General features: G+C 38.5%; 1 protein-coding gene across 17 annotated transcripts in view; it reads right to left on the bottom strand.

Moving 5' to 3' along the window:
- IP6K1 (inositol hexakisphosphate kinase 1) overlaps nt 1-21,666 on the bottom strand; it is a 122,440-nt gene that overhangs the window by 35,400 nt on the left and 65,374 nt on the right. For 8 of the 17 annotated variants that reach the window (XM_077129277.1, XM_077129283.1, XM_077129286.1 and 5 more), the window contains one exon: nt 17,192-17,253. The exons of 4 other annotated variants lie outside the window; for them this stretch is intronic. The gene's annotated coding sequence lies outside the window, so the exon portion shown is untranslated. Of the gene's footprint in view, nt 1-16,117; nt 16,246-17,191; nt 17,254-20,972; nt 21,044-21,666 lie in introns of all 17 variants that reach the window. 5 more of the 17 variants (XM_077129278.1, XM_077129284.1, XM_077129291.1 and 2 more) reach the window with 3 other exon arrangements.

Raw genomic sequence — 21,666 nt, 5'->3', positions numbered from 1 at the left:
CCAGCACTTGTCATTTTCTGGTTTGTTGATAATGGCCATTCTGGTGGGTGTGAGATGATATCTCATTGTGGTTTTGATTTGCATTTCTCTAATGGCCAGGGACATTGAGCATCTCTTCATGTGCCTTTTGGCCATTTGTATTTCCTCTTCTGAGAGGTGTCTGTTCAAGTCTTTTTCCCATTTTGTAATTGGGTTGGCTGTCTTTTTGTTGTTGAGTTGAACAATCTCTTTATAAATTCTGGATACTAGACCTTTATCTGATATGTCGTTTCCAAATATTGTCTCCCATTGTGTAGGCTGTCTTTCTACTTTCTTGATGAAGTTCTTTGATGCACAAAAGTGTTTAATTTTGAGGAGCTCCCATTTATTTCTTTCTTTCTTCAGTGCTCTTGCTTTAGGTTTAAGGTCCATAAAACCGCCTCCAATTGTAAGTTTCATAAGATATCTCCCTACATTTTCCTCTAACTGTTTTATGGTCTTAGACCTATTGTTTACATCTTTGATCCATTTTGAGTTAACTTTTGTATAGGGTGTGAGGTACGGGTCCTCTTTCATTCTTTTGCATATGGATATCCAGTTCTCTAGGCACCATTTATTGAAGAGACTGTTCTGTCCCAGGTGAGTTGGCTTGACTGCCTTATCAAAGATCAAATGTCCATAGATGAGAGGGTCTATATCTGAGCACTCTATTCGATTCCATTGGTCGATATATCTATCTTTATGCCAATACCATGCTGTTTTGACCACTGTGGCTTCATAATATGCCTTAAAGTCAGGCAGCACGAGACCTCCAGCTTCGTTTTTTTTCCTCAAGATACTTTTAGCAATTCGGGGCACCCTGCCCTTCCAGATAAATTTGCTTATTCGTTTTTCTATTTCTGAAAATAAGTTGTTGGGATTTTGACTGGTATTGCATTGAATCTGTAAATCAATTTAGGTAGGATTGACATCTTAACTATATTTAGTCTTCCAATCCATGAACATAGATGGTATGCCCTTCCATCTATTTAGGTCTTCTGTGATTTCTTTTAACAGTTTTTTGTAGTTTTCTTTGTATAGGTTTTTTGTCTCTTTAGTTAAATTTATTCCTAGGTATTTTATTCTTTTAGTTGCAATTGTAAATGGGATTCGTTTCTTGATTTCCCCCTCAGCTTGTTCCTTGATAGTGTATAGAAACTGTACAGATTTTTGAATGTTGATCTTGTAACCCGCTACTTTGCTGTACTCATTTATTAGCTCTAGTAGTTTTGTTGTGGATTTTTCCGGGTTTTCGATGTATAATATCATATCGTCTGCAAACAGTGATAGTTTTACTTCTTCCTTTCCAATTTTGATGCCTTGTATTTCTTTTTCTTGTCTAATTGCTCTGGCTAGAACCTCCAACACGATGTTGAATAATAGTGGTGATAATCAACATCCTTCTCTTGTTCCTGATCTTAGGGGGAAAGTTTTCAATTTTTCCCCATTGAGGATGATATTAGCTGTGGGTTTTTCATATATTCCCTCTATCATTTTAAGGAAGTTCCCTTGTATTCCTATCTTTTGAAGTGTTTTCAACAGGAAAGGATGTTGAATCTTGTCAAATGCCTTCTCTGCATCAATTGAGATGATCATGTGATTTTTCTGCTTTGATTTGTTGATATGGTGTATTACATTAATTAATTTTCTTATGTTGAACCATCCTTGCATACCTGGGATGAATCCTACTTGGTCATGATCTATAATTCTTTTAATGTGCTGTTGGATACGATTTCCTAGAATTTTATTGAGGATTTTTGCATCTATGTTCATTAGAGAGATTGGTCTGTAGTTTTCTTTTTTTGTAATATCTTTGCCTGGTTTTGGTATGAGGGTGATGTTGGCTTCATGGAATGAATTAGGTAGTTTTCCCTCCACTTCAGTTTTTTTGAAGAGTTTGAGGAGAGTTGGTACTAATTCTTTCTGGAATATTTGGTAGAATTCACATGTGAAGCCGTCTGGTCCTGGACTTTTCTTTTTAGGAAGCTTTTGAATGACTGATTCAATTTCTTTACTTGTGATTGGTTTGTTGAGGTCATCTATTTCTTCTTGAGTCAAAGTTGGTTGTTCATGTCTTTCAAGGAACCCGTCCATTTTCATCTAAATTGTTGTATTTATTAGCATAAAGTTGTTCATAGTATCCTGTTATTACCTCCTTTATTTCTGTGAGGTCAGTGGTTATGTCTCCTCTCCCATTTCTGATCTTATTTATTTGCGTCCTCTCTCTTCTTCTTTTTGTCAATCTTGCTAAGGGCCCATCAATCTTATTGATTTTCTCATAGAACCAACTTCTGGTCTTATTGATTTTCTCTATTATTTTCATGTTTTCAATTTCATTTATTTCTGCTCTAATCTTTGTTATTTCTTTCCTTTTGCTTGCTTTGGGGTTAATTTGCTGTTCTTTCTCCAGTTCTTCCAAGTGGACAGTTAATTCCTGCACTCTTGCCTTTTCTTCTTTTCTGATATAGGCATTTAGGGCAATAAATTTCCCTCTTAGCACTGCCTTTGCTGCGTCTGATAGGTTTTGATATGTTGTGTTTTCGTTTTCATTCGCCTCGAGATATTTACTAATTTCTCTTGCAATTTCTTCCTTGACCCACTCATTGTTTAAGAGTGTGTTGTTGAGCCTCCACGTATTTGTGAATTTTCTGGCACTCCGCCTATTATTGATTTCCAACTTCATTCCTTTATGATCCGAGAAAGTGTTGTATATGATTTCAATCGTTTTAAATTTGTTAAGACTTGCTTTGTGACCCAGCATATGGTCTATCTTTGAGAATGATCCATGAGCACTTGAGAAAAAAGTGTATCCTGCTGTTGTGGGATGTAATGTCCTATAAATGTCTGTTAAGTCTCGCTCATTTACTGTAATATTCAAATTCTCTATTTCTTTATTGATCCTCTGTCTAGATGTTCTGTCCATTGATGAGAGTGGTGAATTGAAGTCTCCAACTATTGTGGTATATGTGTCTATTTCCCTTTTCAGTGTTTGCAGTGTATTCCTCACGTATTTTGGGGCATTCTGGTTCGGTGCATAAATACTTATGATTGTTATGTCTTCTTGTTGAATTGTTCCTTTTATTAGTAGATAGTGTCCTTCTTTGTCTCTTTTAACTGTTTTACATTTGAAGTCTAATTTGTTGGATATTAGTATAGCTACTCCTGCTCTTTTCTGGTTGTTATTTGCATGAAATATCTTTTCCCAACCTTTCACTTTCAACCTATGTTTATCTTTGGGTCTAAGATGTGTTTCCTGTAGACAGCATATAGAAGGATCCTGTTTTTTAATCCATTCTGCCAGTCTATGTCTTTTGATTGGGGAATTCAGTCCATTAACATTTAGTGTTATTACTGTTTGGATAATATTTTCCTCTACCATTTTGCCTTTTGTATTATATACATCATATCTGATTTTCCTTCTTTCTACACTCTTCTCCATACCTCTCTCTTCTGTCTTTTCGTATCTGACTCTAGTGCTCCCTTTAGTATTTCTTGCAGAGCTGGTCTCTTGGTCACAAATTCTCTCAGTGACTTTTTGTCTGAAAATGTTTTAATTTCTCCCTCATTTTTGAAGGACAATTTTGCTGGATATAGAAGTCTTGGTTGGCAGTTTTTCTCTTTTAGTAATTTAAATATATCATCCCACTGTCTTCTAGCTTCCATGATTTCTGCTGAGAAATCTACACATAGTCTTATTGGGTTTCCCTTGGATGTGACAGATTGTTTTTCTCTTGCTGCTTTCAAGATCCTCTCTTTCTCTTTGACCTCTGACATTCTAACTAGTAAGTGTCTTGGAGAACGCCTATTTGGGTCTATTCTCTTTGGGGTGCGCTGCACTTCTTGGATCTGTAATTTTAGGTCTTTCATAAGAGTTGGGAAATTTTCAGTGATAATTTCTTCCATTAGTTTTTCTCCTCCTTTTCCCTTCTCTTCTCCTTCTGGGACACCCACAACACGTATATTTGTGCGCTTCATATTGTCATTCAGTTCCCTGATCCCCTGTTCAAATTTTTCCATTCTTTTCCCTATAGTTTCTGTTTCTTTTTGGAATTCAGATGTTCCATCCTCCAATTCACTAATTCTAGCTTCTGTCCCTTTAAATCTACCATTGTAAGTATCCATTATTTTTTCCATCTTTTCTACTTTGTCCTTCACTCCCATAAGTTCTGTGATTTGTTTTTTCAGTTTTTCTATTTCTTCTTTTTGTTCAGCCCATGTCTTCTTCATGTCCTCCCTCAATTTACTGATTTGGTTTTTGAAGAGGTTTTCCATTTCTGTTCGTATATTCAGCATTAGTTGTCTCAGCTCCTGTATCTCATTTGAACTATTGGTTTGTTCCTTTGACTGGGCCATATCTTCAATTTTCCGAGCGTGATCCGTTATCTTCTGCTGGTGTCTGGGCATTTAATCAGATTTTCCTGGGTGTGGGACCCAGCAGGTTGAAAGATTTTTCTGTGAAATCTCTGGGCTGTTTTTCTTATCCTGCCCAGTAGGTGGCACTCGTGGCGCTCGTCTGTCTGCGGGTCCCACCAGTAGAAGATGCTGTGGCTCCTTTAACTTTGGAAAACTCTCGCTGTAGGGGAGGGTCGCCAGCCGAAGTGGCTTGGGGGAGTGCCAATCCGAATCTCCCAGCCGGCCCGGGAATCCGCGCCTGGGGAGGGTCGCCAGCCTCTGTGGCTTGGGGCAGCGCCTGTCCAAATTTTCCAGCTGGCCCGGGGCACCAAGTGTGGTGGGGGGGCACCGGCCGCCGCGGCTTGGGGGAGTGCCTATCCACCGTTCCCAGTCGGACCGGGAAGCCATGTGTTTGGAAAGGACCCCGGTCGCCGGTCTCCGCGGCTTGGGGGATCTCCGATCCAATTCTCCCAGCTGGTCCGGGGGGCTGCGCGGGGGGTGGGGGCACCAGCTGCCGCAGCTTGAGAGGATCACCTGTCCAATTCTCCCAGCCAGCCCGGGAAGGAGGGAGGGAGGGACTCCAGTCACCTGCCGCCCCGGCCCGGGGAAGCTCGCGCCCCTCGATGATCTCACCGCAGCGGATTCTCCCAGCCAGTCAGCCGTTCCAGAATGGGATACGCTGTCTTCCTGGTCTCTGTCGTGGCTCCGGGAGCTGTTCTGTACCGTTTCTACTTCCCTAGTAGCTGTTCTGGAGGAGGAACTAAGACCCGCGCGTCTTACTAAGCCGCCACCTTCTCCGGAAGTCCCTAGTCCTTCTCTTGCACAAATGATGTACTTTGAAAATGTTAGCATATAACAGAATTGATGTATGTTGCTTTTCTGTTTCTTTTTTTTTTTTTTTGGTGCATGGTCTGGGAATCAAACCTGGGTCTCCCGCATGGAAGGCGAGCATTCTACCACTGACCCACCCATGCACTCTGTTTTCTGTTTCATTTTAAACAGAAAATTAAAGGGGCTCTGCTCCTTTGTTCTTTCCTTTTCTCTATTTTTTATTTCAAAATTCAAAACATTCAAAATATTCAGTGATGGACAGCAGAGAGACATGCTATAGAGTGCTTTATGGCCTAACTGACAAAGCTGCTTTTGAATGTTGGTGGTTCTATTCCTTTGACACTATACATTTTTGTAATATATGTTAATGCTATATGACAAAATACTCTCATTAATGCCAAAGGTTCAATTCAGTGTGTATAACTAAATGCTCATCCATTCGTGCTTTTTTTCCTTTTTATTATTTTTAAGGTGCTTAAATAAAGAGCCCATCCTTTGCACGTCATCCATATTGTTCCTTGGGCATTTTATCTTTGCCCAGATTGTTGAAGAATGGTGGCTTGTCTCATGGTTTTTTGTATTTGTGTCTAATGCACATTTTTAAATGATAGATGCAATGTGTTGTGTAGCTACAATTTTCTGGAAAAGTCAATCTTTTAGGAATCGTTTTTCAGATCTTCAATACATTTTTTCTTTAAATCTCAAAGGAAAAAAAAAAAAAAAACCTGTAAATGGTATACTAAGCCCCAACCAACAGTATTCCTGAAAACCCTAAAAAATAAACGGGCTCTGAGACCCTATAAAGTTTCACTCACCAAGTTTATTTTTCAGAAACCTAAAACCTTCATATGGTCTAGGCCAAATAAGCTCTGAAACCCAGAGTTATCAGTCTCTCCAAGAGCATCAATCAGTTGCATCCCCCTACCTCACGATATCAATACCCTTTTCAACATGAAGAAGTTAGAACAGTGATTGCCCAGATACACCTAAAGACTGTGAGAAGGATCAAAGGAGGGGAGTTACAAGAGAGAAGAAAGGATTTAACAAATTGTATATAACCACTGAATTGTTATATTGATTTTTTTAAGTCTCCAATGTCTTAGAGCAGCTAGAAGGAAATACCTGAAATTGTGGAACTGTAACCTGTACCATATTTTGAAATTTGTCCTATAACTTCTTTTTAAAATTTTGTACTTTGAAATTTATCACCTTTTTGTTTATACATTCACAATAAGAAATGTTTTTAAAAATTAAAATTAACATTAAAAAGGAAACATAAAATATACCACAATTTTCATAACTTTGTTTTCACAAAGCAAGCAAAAGGAAAGAAATATTGAAGATTAGAGCAGAAATAAAGGAAATTGAGAACATTAAAGCAATCAAGAAAATCAACAAAACCAGAAGTTGATTTCTATGAGAACATCAATAAGATTGATGGACCCTTAGCGAGTTTGGCAAAAAGAAGAGAGAGGATGCAAATAAATAAAATCAGAAATGCAAGAGGAGACATAAGCACTGACCCCACAGAAATAAAGGAGGTAATGAGAGGATACTATGAACAATCTTATGCTAATAAACTAGACAATGTAGATGAAATGGCATATTCCTAGAAAGGCATGAGTCAACCAACATTGACTCAGTAAGAAATAGATGTAAGTAAATAGATCACAAGTAAACAAATTGAATTAGTCCTTAAGAAGCTCCCCCCCAAAAAAAGTCCAGGACCAGATGGCTTCACACATGAATTCTACCAAACATTCAAGAAAGAATTACTACCAATCCTGCTCAAACTGGAAAGCTACATAATTCATTCTATGAAGCCAACATCACCCTCATACCAAAATCAAAGACACTACAAGAAAAGAAAACTACAGACCAATCTCTCTAATGAATATAAATGCAAAAATCCTCAACAAAATTCTAGCAAATTGAATCCAGCAGCACATTAAAAGAATTATACACCATGACCAAGTAGGATTCATCCCAGGTATGCAAGGATGGTTCAACATAGAAAATCAATTAATGTAATACACCATATCAACAAATCAAAGCAGAAAAACCACATAACCACATGAAGGCATGTGACAAATTTCAACATCCTTTCTTGTTGAAAATACATCAAAGGATAAGAATAGAAGGGAACTTACTCAACATGATAAAGGGAATACATGAAAAATCACAGCTAACATCATCTTCAATGGGGAAAAACCGAAAACATTCCCCCTAAGATCAGGAACAAGACAAGAATGTCCGCTATCACCATTGTTATTCAACATTAGGTTGGAAGTTCTAACCAGAGCAATTAGACAAAAAAAAGAAATACAAGGCATCAAAACCGGAAAGAAAGTAAAACCCTCACTGTTTGCAGATGATATAATACTATATGTCAAAAAACCCAAAAACTCCACAGCAAAACTACTAGAGCTAATAAATGAGTATAGCAAACTGGCAGGTTACATGATCAACACTCAAAAATCTGTAGCATTTCTATACACTAGTAATGAACAATCTGGGGGGGAAATCAAGAAAAAAAATTCCATTTACAACTGCAGCCAAAAGAATAAAATATTTAGGAATAAATTTAACTAAGGATACAAAAAATACAAAGAAAACTACAAGAAATTACTAAAAGAAATATAGAAGACCTAAATAAATGGAAGGGCATACTGTGTTCATGGATTGGAAGACTAAATATAGTTAAGATGTCAATTCTACCTAAATTGATTTATAGATTCAATGCAATACCAATTAAAATCCCCAAAATTTACCTTGCAGAAATAGAAAAACCAATAACCAAATTTACCTGGAAGGGCAGGGTGCCCTGAATAGCTAAAAATATCCTGAGAAAGAAAAATGAAGTCGGAGGTCTTACACCTCCTGACTTTAAGGCATATTACGAAGCTACAGTGGTCAAAACACATGGTACTGGTATAAAGATAGATATATTGACCAATGGAATCAAATAGATTGTTCAGATATAGACCCTGTCATCTATGGACAACTGGTCTTTGATAAGGCGGTCAAGCCACCTGACCTGGGACAGAACAGTCTCTTCAACAAATGGCCTAGAGAACTGGATATCCATATGCAAAAGAATGAAAGAGGATCCATATCTCACACCCTATATAAAAATTAACTCAAAATAGATCAGAAACCTAAACATCAGATCCAAGACCATAAAACTTTTAGAAGAAAATGCAGGGAAATATCTTATATATCTTATAATAGGAAGCGGCTTCTTAGATCTTAAACCCAAAGCACAAGCATTGAGGAAAGAAAGAAAGAAATGGGAACTCCTGAAAATTAAACACTTCTGTGCATCAAAGAACTTTGTCAAGAAAGTAAAAAAAAACAGCCTACACAATGGGAGACAAAATTAGGAAACAATATAGCAGATAAAGATCTAGTATCCAGAATATATAAAGAGATTGCTTGACTCAACAACAACCAGATAAACAACCCAATTACAAAATGGGCAAAAGACATGAACAGACACTTCTCAGAAGAGGAAACACAAATAGCCAAAAGGACATGAAAAGATGCTCAACCTCCCTGGCTATTAGGAAAATGCAAATCAAAACCACAATGAGATATCATCTCACACCCACCAGAATGGCCATTATCAATAAAATAGAAAATGGCAGGTGTTGGAGAGGATGTGGAGAAAGAGGCACACTTATCCACTGTTGGTGGGAATGTCAAATAGTACAACCATTGTGGAAAGCAGTTTGGTGGTTCCTCAGGAAGCTAAATATGGAATTGCCATATGACCCAGCAATACAATTATTAGGTATCTACTCAGAGAACATGAGGGCAAAGACACAAATGGACATTTGCACGCCAATGTTTATAACAGCATTATTTATAATTGCCAAGAGATGGAAACAGCCCAAATGTCCATCAACAGATGAGTGGCTAAACAAGCTGTGGTATATACATATGATGGAATATTATGCAACTTTAAAACAGAATAAAGTTATGAAGTATATAACAATATGGATGGACCTTAAGGACATTATGCTGAGTGAGATTAGCCAGAAACAAAAGGACAAATACTCTATGGTCTCACTGATACGTACTAACATTAGTGAATGAACTTGGAGAATTTCAGCTAAGAACACAGACTATCAGGAGATAGAAATAAGGTAGATATTGGGTAACTGGAGCTAAAGGGATACAGAATGGGCAACAGGACTAATTGTAAATATTCAGAAATGGATAACACAATACTACCTAACTGTAATACAATACACTGAATGAAGCTGAATGTGAAAATGATAGGGGGGAGGGCTGGGAAGGAAAGATATACGATAAAGACTGAGATGGTATAGTCTAGGAATGCCTAGAGTGTATAAAATAGCGACTAAATGTACAAATTTAAAAATGCTTTTGCATGAGGAAGAACAAAGAAATGTCAATAATGCAGGGTGCTGAAAATAGATGGTAATTAATATTTTAAAACTTTAACTTATGCATGAGACTAAAGCAAAAAATGTTTATTTGGTACAAAATTTATACTCTGACTAGTGCATTTCCTAATATAACTTATGCGGACAGCTTAATTGAACACCATAAGTACATGGAACCTTGCGTAAGGCATGAGAGTTTGTAGGTTAGTCCAGAATGATGCTTCAATATATCCCAGATTTGAACAGTGAATAAAAAAGTATTTGCAAAGTCTCCTTGGGGAAATGGCGAGAGAGGGGGGGAAAATTCAACTTCCCCATGTGAAGAATTCCTGATATTCTTCAAGCAGTGGGGACAACCAAAGCAATAGGCCAAGCCCTCAATCTTGGGGTTTGTTCATATGAAACTCATCCCCACAAAGGATAGGCGAAGCCTACTTAAAATTAGGCCTAACAGTCACCCCAGAGAACCTCTTTTGTTGCTCAGATCTGGCCTCTCTCTCTCAGTCAACACGACAAGCAAACTCACTGCCCTCCCCCTCTCTACGTGGGACATGACTCCCAGGGGTGTAAACCCTCCTGACAACATGGGACAGAAATCCTGGAACGAGCTGGGACTCAGCATCAAGGGATTGAGAAAACCTTCTCGACCAAAAGGGGGAAGAAAAAAATGAGACAAAATAAAGTGTCTATGGCTGAGAGATTTCAAGCAGAGTCGAAAGGTTATCCTGGAGATTATTCTTCTATATTAAATAGATATCACCTTTTTAGTTAAGGTACAGCAGAGAGGTTGGAGGGAAGTGCCTGAAAATGTACAGCTGTGTTCCAGTAGCCTTGAAGATGATTGTATAATGATATAGCTTTCACAATGTGTGCTGGTTTGAAATGATGGTATATACCCTAGAAAAGCCATGTTTTAATCCTAATCCCCTTCTGTAAAGGCAGCCATTTCTTCTAATTCCTATTCAGTATTGTATGTTTGAAACTGGAATTAGATCATCTCCCTGGAGGTGTGATTTAATCAAGAGTGGCTGTTAAACTGGATTAGGGAGAGGCATGTCTCCACCCATTTGGGTGGGTCTTGATTAGTTTCTGGAGTCCTATAACAGAGGAAACATTTTGGAGAATGAAAGAGATTCAGAGAGAGCAGAGAATGCTATAGCACCACGAAGCAGAGTCCACCAGCCAGAGACCTTTGGAGATGAAGAAGGAAAATGCCTCCTGGGGAGCTTCATGAAACAAGAAGCCAAGAGAAGAAGCTAGTAGATGATGCCATGTTTGCCATGTGCCCTTCCAGATGAGACAGCAACCCTGACTGTGTTCACCATGTACCTTTCCAGATGAGAGAGAAACTCTGACTGTGTTTGCCATGTGCCCTTCCACTTGAGAAAGAAACCCTGAACTTCATCAGCCTTCTTGAACCAAGGTATCTTTCCCTGGATGCCTTAAATTGGACATTTTTATAGACTTGTTTTAATTGGGACATTTTCTCAGCCTTAGAACTGTAAACTAGCAACTTATTAAATTCCCCTTTGTGCTGGTTTGAAGGGAAGTATGCCCCCTAAGAAAAGCCATGTTTTAATATGGATCCCATTTCTTAAAGGTAGAATAGTCTCTATTCAATGCTGTGTATTTGGGACTGTGATGGGATCATCTCCCTGGTTGATGAGATTTAGTTAAGAACGGTTGTTAAACTGGATTAGGGGATGACATGTCTCCACCCATCTGAGTGGGTCTTGATTAGTTTCTGAAGTCCTATAAAAGAGGAAACATTTTGGAGAATGAGAGACTCAGAGAGAGCAGAGAATGTTGCAGCACCACGAAGCAGAGAGTCCACCAGCCAGCGACCTTTGGAGATGAAGAAGGAAAACGCCTCCCGGGGAGCTTCATGAAACAGGAAGCCAGGAGACAAAGCTAGCAGATGATACCGTATTCGCCATGTGCCTGTCCAACCGAGAGAGGAGCCCTGACTGCGTTCGCCATGTGCCTTTCCAGATGAGAGAGAAACCCTGAACTTCATCGGCCTTCTTGAACCAAGGTATCTTTCCCCGGATGCCTTTGATTGGACATTACTATGGACTTGTTGTAATGGGGACATTTTCTCGGCCTTAGAACTGTAAACTAGCAACTCATTAAATTCCCCTTGTTAAAAGCCTTCCGTTTCTGGTATATTGCATTCCAGCAGCTAGCAAACTAGAACAGATTTTGGTACCGGAGAGTGGGGTGCTTCTGCTGCAGTTTGCAAATACCAAACATGTTGGAACGGCTTTTTAATTGGATAAGGGGAAGATTCTGGAGGAGTTGTGAGAAGCTTGATAGAGAAGGCCTAGAATGCTTTGGAGAGACTGTTGGGAGAAATGTGGACTCTAAAGATACCTCTGATGAGGCCCTAGACAGAAATGAGGTCCGTGTTATTGTAGACTGGAAGGAAGGCGATCCTTGTTTTAAAATGGCAGATAATCTGGCAAAATTGACTGGTAGTTTTGGCTGGAAGGTAGATTTTAAAAGCCATGAACTTGGATATTTAGCAGAAGAGATCTCCAAATTAAATGTCAAAAGTGCAGTCTGGTTTCTCCTTGCAGCTTATAGTGAAATGCGACAGGAAAGAGATAAGCTGAAAACTGAACTCTTGAGTAAAAAGAAACCAGAAATTGAGGTCCTGGAAAATTCTGGGCCTACAGAAAGGGAGACTACAGAGTATAGTGTGGATTTAACCAAATGTGAAACCAGCCAGCCATTTCAGAGAAAGTCAGGATCGGACATGGAGTTATCCAGGAAAGATTTGTGGAAACTCCTTATGTCTGATGGGCATGATCCAAGGCTACTGCATAGAAAGCCAACGAGAGTGCTGTGGGACCTGTATAAACAGAGCTGCTGCCAGTCTGGACTGAGGGGTTCAGAGAAGGGACACATTGGAGGAAAAATAACTTCAGAGGCAAAACCGTGGAGGCTGAGGTCTGAAGTCAAGAAGCCTCGGGCCAGGAAAGCAGACCCACCCAAGCCCGTGGAGAGGGTGAGTTTGCCCCAAAGGCAGAGAATGGGCCTCCCACCTCGTTGCAGTGGGAGAGTCATGCCGCCTCAGGTCTTGGAGAGAGTGAAGCACGTTCCTTGGGGTTTGGGGAGAGCCTGGCTGCCACCACATGGAGGGGTTGAGCGTGTGCCCCGGAGATGGCAGAGAGCCCGGGTGTGGCCCCCATGCTTGGAGAGGGTGGAGCCGATAGAAAGGTGGTCTCCCCAATATCCCCCAAGGTTGCATTCAGAGAGAGGCAGGCGTAGGCATTTGGAAAGGGTGGGACTGCCACTTTCTAAAGCCCTGAGGATAAATGAGTCTCAGACTTTGAAATCTAATGGACTTTGCCCTGCGGGTTTTCGAAACTGTATGGGTCCAGTGACCCCTGTGTTCCTTCCTCCCTATGGAAATGTGTCTGTGTATCCTGTGAATGTTCCTTCTTTGTATGTTGGCAGCAAATAACTTGTGGATGAGTTTTCAAAGGTCCAAAGCAAATGGAGAAAATTTTGCCTTAGGACAGACCATGCCTGTAACTGACTTGATGAGATTTTATACTGTCTCCAATTTTGTACTTCATTGTATTGCTACTGAAAGGTTTAAGGTTTCTGATATTGTTATGAAAATAATGTATTTTGTATTTGGGAAAAACATGTCTTTTTTAGGGGCCAGAGGGTGGAATGTGCTGGTTTGAAGGGAAGTATGCCCCCTAAGAAAAGCCATGTTTTAATATGGATCCCATTTCTTAAAGGTAGAATAGTCTCTATTCAATGCTGTGTATTTGGGACTGTGATGGGATCATCTCCCTGGTTGATGAGATTTAGTTAAGAACGGTTGTTAAACTGGATTAGGGGATGACATGTCTCCACCCATCTGAGTGGGTCTTGATTAGTTTCTGAAGTCCTATAAAAGAGGAAACATTTTGGAGAATGAGAGACTCAGAGAGAGCAGAGAATGTTGCAGCACCACGAAGCAGAGAGTCCACCAGCCAGCGACCTTTGGAGATGAAGAAGGAAAACGCCTCCCGGGGAGCTTCATGAAACAGGAAGCCAGGAGACAAAGCTAGCAGATGATACCGTATTCGCCATGTGCCTGTCCAACCGAGAGAGGAGCCCTGACTGCGTTCGCCATGTGCCTTTCCAGATGAGAGAGAAACCCTGAACTTCATCGGCCTTCTTGAACCAAGGTATCTTTCCCCGGATGCCTTTGATTGGACATTACTATGGACTTGTTGTAATGGGGACATTTTCTCGGCCTTAGAACTGTAAACTAGCAACTCATTAAATTCCCCTTGTTAAAAGCCTTCCGTTTCTGGTATATTGCATTCCAGCAGCTAGCAAACTAGAACACCCTTTTTAAAAGCCATTCCGTTTCTGGTATATTGCATTCCAGCAGCCAGCAAACTAGAACACAATGTGACTGTGTAATTGTGAAAACCTTGTGTCTGATGCTCCTTTTATCTATGGTATGGACATATGAGTAAAAAATATGGAGTAAAAATAAATAAAATAATAGGGGGAACAAATGTTAACATAAATTTAGTAGAATGAAATGCTAGTGATAAATGAAAGGGAGTGATAAGGGGCATAGAAAAAAAATAGGGGAAACAAAGGCTAAAATAAATTGGGTAGATGGAAAATCTAGCAATCAATTAGAGGCAGGGGTAAGGGGTATGGTATGTATGATTTTTTTTTTTTACTTCTTTTTCTGAATTGATGCAAATGTTCTAAGAAATGATCACGGTGATGAATATACAACTATGTGATGATATTGTAAGTTATTGATTATATACCAAGAATGGAATGATTATATGGTAAGAATGTTCATTTTTGTATGTTGTTATGTTTTAAAAATTTTTTTTTAATCCCCAGATCTGTAGGGCATATATTGAAATTCTCAGTATTTGTAATTGCCCTGCAAGTTTGAAATTATTTCAGAATAAAAGATTTTTTAACACCCCCTAGATTTCCAAACACTTTGCATATAAGAAAGCCAATGTGTGTTTTCAGATGACAACAAAACTTCTAACAAGTGAAGGACAAGCCCTTTACTGATGATAAAGGGCCTGTTCCCTCTACCCCAAAATGAAAAATGTAGCTCTATAATCTTTATAAAGTATCCCTGAAGCAGAGAATCTGAGTTATGTCTGATTCACAGGGCTAATTTTCAAGATACCAAAAAGAATCAGAAAAACTGAAAATTCATTCAGAATATCATTCTGTGTGATAAGCAGGAATGAACCTGTCCAAATACTTATAGCTCAGAACTGATTTTACTGTGATTCAACAAGAGGCAGACATGACTTATCATTATTTATTTCTTATAAACTCATTCATTTCTTATAAACTGGAGTCAATAAATCTATTTTCCAGAATGATTTTGCAGAATACATTCTGCAAGCACACTGACCTGATTTCATGTAGTTTATGCCATTCAAGATGTTAGAAGCCTTCCACAGTCTTTTCCAGATTTAAACTAAGGCACTACCACAATTGAGAAAGCCTGGAGAATTTTTTAAAAGCTCCAGGTAAGTGAAATCATGAGGGACTCTGGTTTTATTGCCTGGGTTAAACTAACAAAAAGAGCAATGTATGTTTTATTATATAAATCACACCAAAAGACTAGGGACAAATTTTCTTGGGGGAAACATTATAAATGGCATTTTACTCCCTATGTAACAATAAGCCAAGGTTCACTATTTAGCTTACAATACACTGGGTATTTCCTATGCATCTACTATCCAAAATTCATATTGCTCAAGTGCATAACAAATGACAAAATATTTGGCTATGACAATAGTAACAGGATGGTTTTTTAGATTTAAACTAATACAAAATTCTAATTCGACTGTCACTGTTAAAGCATTTTTAAGGGCAGGGGGACAAAAACTAGTTATCAACCCCTGCAAATATCATAAAAGCTTACTTATTTAAGGAAGAGGGAAAAAATTAGATGGAATAATCTTTGTATTATAAAGATTTCACAAGCCCATTCATTCAAATCCATTAGGATTTCCATTTTTTTCTGTAAAAATCACTTTACTTTGTAATTAATGTAGCTCAGAGAAATTCTCCCTTGCTCCTAAAAATGTTCTTTGACCCCTTAAGTCCAATTGCAATTTCTCATTTTGCTGTTTTTCAGGGAGTGAGGGCTTAATTAAGTAGGCACAACTGATTCACACAACTGCTAGGGAGAAGACAGAATCCTCCCTTCCTGTGAAACTCATAAGGCACGTAAATACTAAATGAACAGCAGAAACAGGAATCTAACAGTCTAAAACCTTACTAAGAGACCAGAAAAAAAAGAGAAAGGCTAGAACCACTGCTAAGCTGTACAAACAGCAAAAGGTCAATCAAGAGTTAAGTTGTTCTAGTTTCCCTGAGTTTCTGCAGGAGAGATGCTTTACAAAGGCAGTATTTTCAAACTCTTTGACAAGAATTAGTGTCCCAAACAAGCCTACCTTCACGCCTGCTTAGCCCTGGACAGTAGTCCAAACAGCAGCAATCTCTGCTGGGTGCCAACAATATGGCTGGCACTCTGCTCACAAACTGGATAATCTCCTCTCCCCTCTTAGGACTTGGGAAGCATCTGAAGGAAAGAGATGCTTAAAATTATCTCCCACCCACCCCCACCCCTGGAATTATCCCTAGCTAGGAAGCCCCAGAAGTTCCCTATAACTGTGATCTCTCTGTAGGCCCTGCCTGAACTAGATCTCCCGGTGACCCTGGATACATCTACAGTTATAAATGGCCATTGCTGTCAGTGCCTACAACACTAGTGCCTTCAGGATCCTCAACTTTATCAACTCTCTGATCTGTTTGGTCACCTATGCTACCAAAAGGATAGTGGTCATCAGTATTTCTGATCATGCTATGCAACTCAGTCACCAATACTGACATGCTGGGCATACAACTGCCATCCTAGGAATCTTCCTGTGTAACGAGACCAAATAACCAAGTACAATGCAAACCAGCATGGCAGGAAGCACATTCCTTCCCTGTCGTGCTTAAGGACCTGAGCAATGAGGAGCACTGTCAGAACACACTGAAGAAATCCCGGAACATAATCATTTCCCAGCAAAGAGACAATCGATATTAACATATTACCAATCCCTTTCAGTATAGCTAGCGAACCTACCTAAACGTGTACAGTGTAAACTGTTATTATGTATAGAATCTAGGGAACAGGGAGAGTACTGTTCTGTAATTCCTTCCCCTATTCATAGTACTATCTCAAACTTCTGATATACCAGTGAATGTAAAACAGCTGGAAGGAAGGTGTATAATAATTAAGTGTCTCCCCTAGTTTCCAGGTCTTATTGTGCTTCTTCGAACAGGGAACCAAACTGTCTAGATACAAGGGGACATATGTGTAATGAAAAAGGCTATAAGCTCTGGGCAGGGGAAATTCTAAATGGAGACCTCTGTTTTATGATGTTTCCTTCTGGAATCTGTCATCTGAGAGCTGTGTTCTTACAGAAATCATGGCCAGGTTCTGTATAGACTTATTCCCAAGCAATATATTCCCAAGTTACCTGACTTCCATAAGATTCTCTCTGGAAAGGTGGAATCCATCCAAGCTGGAAGAGATGATTTCCTGGATATCACAGAAAGGATTAGAGTTGGCGTTTAAGTGTTACAAAATAGCCAGTTTAATTTCACTACTCAGGTATGTCTTGGCAGACCCAGACCCTGCAAGTGTGGAGGAGCTTGTGACTTGCCACTACTGTTTCTAAGACTGGCAGAATGCTGGCATTATTAAAAGCAGCTCCAGGAACAAAGATACACCCAGTTTCCCTAGTCATCCTGATGGCCCTTTGCTATGACTTGGCCAACATTTAATTCCTATAAGCCTATTTCTTTGACATGCAAGTCTGAGGTGACATTAGCCCAGGTTCAGAGGTGAAGGGAATTTACATTTCTTTCTCTTCTTTGTCCCTTTCTTCCCTTGTCAGAAGTATGGCATTTCTCCTCTATGGGATATTAAAAGGCAGTAACTGAAAAGGGGAAGCATCCTAGGGCTTTGAGAAGGATCCTTAGGAAATCACAATCAGTGTTTCAAACTCTGTTTCCAGAGTCCTTGCTCTGTCTTTTCATGATAACTTTTCACCATTTCTGTGATGGCTTAGTAGGATATTTGGTGAGAAAATCTTGTGTTTTCCAAAAGGATTGTGCACTTTTCTATGTGTGTGTAGAAAATTTGGATTGAAATTTTCTATGTGTATGTAGAAATTTGGATGGAAAATTCTTCTATTTTTAAATATCTGGCACTTTTCAGTGTTTAGTAGTACAGCTCCTCTCTAGTGAACACAATCTTGAAAAACTGGGAATGAATCCAGAACATTATCTAATATTTATGCATTAGAGTAGACAAGAAAGACCAGCATGTTTCGATTATCTGTTGGTAACTCTAGGGTCTGAATCAGGTCACAGGGAAGGGGGTGGGGAAAGATAGCACTTTTTGGTAGCATGTTGGCTTTGGTTTGCCAAAAACAGATAGTTTGGTGAATACTAAGTTTTGGATTTTGGCCAAAATGGACAAAGGCAATTCACAAAAGAGGAGACTCCAATGGCCGATAAACATGTGAAAACATACTCCACCTCAGAAAAGAAATACAAATTAAAACAAGAAATCATTTCACTTGCATAAAATTAGTAAAAAATAAAAAGTTCATGGCAAAATATTTACAAATTATTGATCTGATATGGTACTTGTACCTAGAGTATATAAGGAATGTTTAAAGTTCAATAATAAAAAGACAAATAAATCAATTAAAAAATGGGCAAAGCATGAGGAAGAACAAAGGAATGTCATTACTGCAGGGGGCTAAAAATAGATGGTGATTAATATTTTAAAATTTCAACTTATATGTGAGACTAAAGCAAAAAATGTTTATTTGGTACAAAATTTATATTTTGACTAGTACATGTCCTAATATAACTTATGTAGACAGCTTAATTGAACACCATAAGTACATGGAACCTTGAGTAGGACATGAGATTTTGTTGGTTTGTCCAGAGTGATGCCCTGATAAATCCCAGAGTGATTTGAACAGTGAAAAAAAAAGTATTTGCAAAGTCCCTTTCGGGGAATGGTAAGAACAGGGGAAAAATTCAACTTTCCTAAGTTGAATTCTTGATATTCTCACAAGCAGTGTAGACAACCAAAGCTATAGGCTGAACCCCCAGTCTTAGGGTTTGTTCATATGAAACTTAACCCCACAAAGGATAGGTCAAGCCTACTTAAAATTAGACCTAAGAGTCACCCCCAAGAGAACCTGTTTTGTTGCTCAGATATGGCCTCTCTCTCCAGCCAACACAACAGGCAAACTCACCACTCTCCTCCTGTCTACGTGGGACATGACTCTCAGGGGTGTGGACCTTCCTGGCAATGTGGGACAGAAATCCTAGAATGAGCTGAGACTCAGCATCAAGGGATTGAGAAAAACCTTAGAATGAGCTCAGACTCAGCATCAAGGGATTGAGAAAACCTTCTCAAGGGAAGAGTGAAATGAGACAAAATAAGTGTCAGTGGCTGAGAGATTCCAGAGTCGAGAGGTTATCCTGGAGGTTATTCTTATGCCTTAAACAGATATCACCTTATTAGTCAAGATGTAGTGGAGAGGCTGGAGGGAACTGCCTGAAAATGTAGAGCTGTGTTCCAGTAGCCATGTTTCTTGAAGATGATTATATGATGATACAGCTTTCACAATGTGACTGTATGATTGTGAAAACCTTGTGTCTGATGCCCCTTTTATCTGCCTTGTCGGCAGACTAGTAGAACATATGGAATAGAGATGAATGATGAGGGGAACAGATGTTAAAATAAATTTAATTTGAGATGCTGGTGATAGGTGAAGGGGGAGGGTTGGGGGGTATGGTATGTATAATTTTTTTTTTCTGTTTTCGTTTTATTTCTTTTTCTGTTGTCTTTTATTTCTTTTTCTGAATTGATACAAATGTTCTAGGAGGTGATCATGATGATGAATATGCAACTATGTGATGATGCTGTGAATTACTGATTGTATATATAGAACAGAATGATCAAAATAGGAATGTTTGCATTTATTTGGTGTTTTTTTGTATTAAAAAAATAAATAAATAAATCCAAAAATAATAAATAAATAAATAAATAATAGGGGGAACAAATGTTAAAATAAATTTAGTTTGAAATGCTAGTGATCAATGAAAGGGAGGGGTAAGGGGTATGGTATGTATAAATTTTTTTTCTGTTTTTGTTTTATTTCTTTTTCTGAATAGATGCAAATGTTCCAAGAAATTATCATGATAATGAATATGCAACTATGTGATGATATTGTGAATTACTGATTATATATGTAGAACGGAATGATCAAAATAGGAATGTTTGCATTTGCTTGGTGTTTTTTGGTATTTAAAAAAATAAAATTAAAAAATAAATAAATAAATAAATAAATGGGCAGAGGACCAGAATAGGCATATCTCCAAGGAAGATGCTCAAGATTATTTGTTTCAGGGAAATGCAAATTGAAACCATGAGATACCACTTCACACCTACTAAGATGGATAGAATCAAAAAGTCAAATAATAACAAGTGGTAGTGAGAATGTAAACAAAAATTGGAACCCTAATATATATAGCTGGTGGGAATGTAAAATGGTGCAATCACTCCGAAATCAGTCTGGCAGTCCCTCAAATGGTTAAACTGTTACCATACGACCTAGCAATTCCACTCCCAAGAGAACTGAAAACATACATCCATACAAAACTTGTACCAGATGTTTATAGGAGTATGATTCATAATAGCCAAAAGATGGAAGCAACTCAAATGTCCATCAATGGACAAATGAGTAAACAAAATGTGGCATAGCTATACCACAGAATATTATTCAGTCATAAAAAGGAGTGAAATAAAAGTGAGAAGGGAAAAAAAAAAGGAATGAAGTACTGACATATGCTACAACATGGCTTAACTTTGAAAACCTTATGCTAAGTGAAAGAAGCCAGTCACAAAAGACCACGTTATATGATTCCATTCATATGAAAAGTCCAAAACAGGGAAATCTATAGGGATTGAAAGTATATTAGTGGTTGCTTAGGGCTGAAGGGGGAATGGGTGAATAGGAGGGTGATAGCTACAGGGTTTCTTTTTGAGGTAATGATGATGTTCTAAAATTGACTGTGGTGATGGCTGTATATTTATGTGAATATATTAAGAGCTACTGAACTGTGTACTTTAAATGGGTGAATTGTATGGTATATGAAGTATTTCTCATCTTATTCTACTTAGAGCAATCCAAAACCAAAGACGTCTACTCTCTACAACTCAGCACATACCCCAAATGACAGATTCAGCGATGTTCACTACAGCATTGTTGTAACAGAAAAACGGGCAACGATCTAAATGTCTATCGAGGGAGGGATGGATAAATAAACAGATATATTGATCAAGTGTACAGTATTAAACACCTGAATGATTTACTTTTGTCAAAATGGATAAATCTCAAAAACAAACTGGAAAAAGCAAGTTCCAAATTATATTTCTAGTATAGTACCAATGTTTCAATACATACAACAATACTTCATTACACATAAATTTGAGACAACATGTACAAACAAGAACAACAGAATGGAAGGATATGCACCAATTTTAGAGGCAAGGAAAGAAGGTTGCTATCTAAGAGTAGGGGACTTCAGTTCTCTATAATTTTTTCTTTTAAAAAAGCTTGAAGTAAATATGGTAAAACGTTAACATTTAAATCTATGTGGCAAATACATCAGTATTATATTATTCTCTGAACTTATATTTCATTAAAAAAAAAGCCTCTAGAGTACTAAAAACCTGATGTTAATAAACAACAAATAATGGGCAAAAATGTACTAGCAATGGTTCCAAAGTGGGATATGAGTACCCTTATGGTCTCCTGGGAGTTGGAAAGAAAATACTAGACTGCTTGGATCTGTTTCCTTCACTTGGCCTCTAAGTACCACACACTCGGTTTTCCTGTTAGTCTACTTTGCTGGTTCTTCC

This window comes from Tamandua tetradactyla, chromosome 15, assembly GCF_023851605.1.
Source record: "Tamandua tetradactyla isolate mTamTet1 chromosome 15, mTamTet1.pri, whole genome shotgun sequence".
In the NCBI taxonomy this organism is placed as follows: Eukaryota; Metazoa; Chordata; class Mammalia; order Pilosa; family Myrmecophagidae; genus Tamandua; species Tamandua tetradactyla.
The sequence above is the reverse complement of the archived record's forward strand: the minus strand, read 5'-3'. Positions and strand labels throughout refer to the sequence as shown.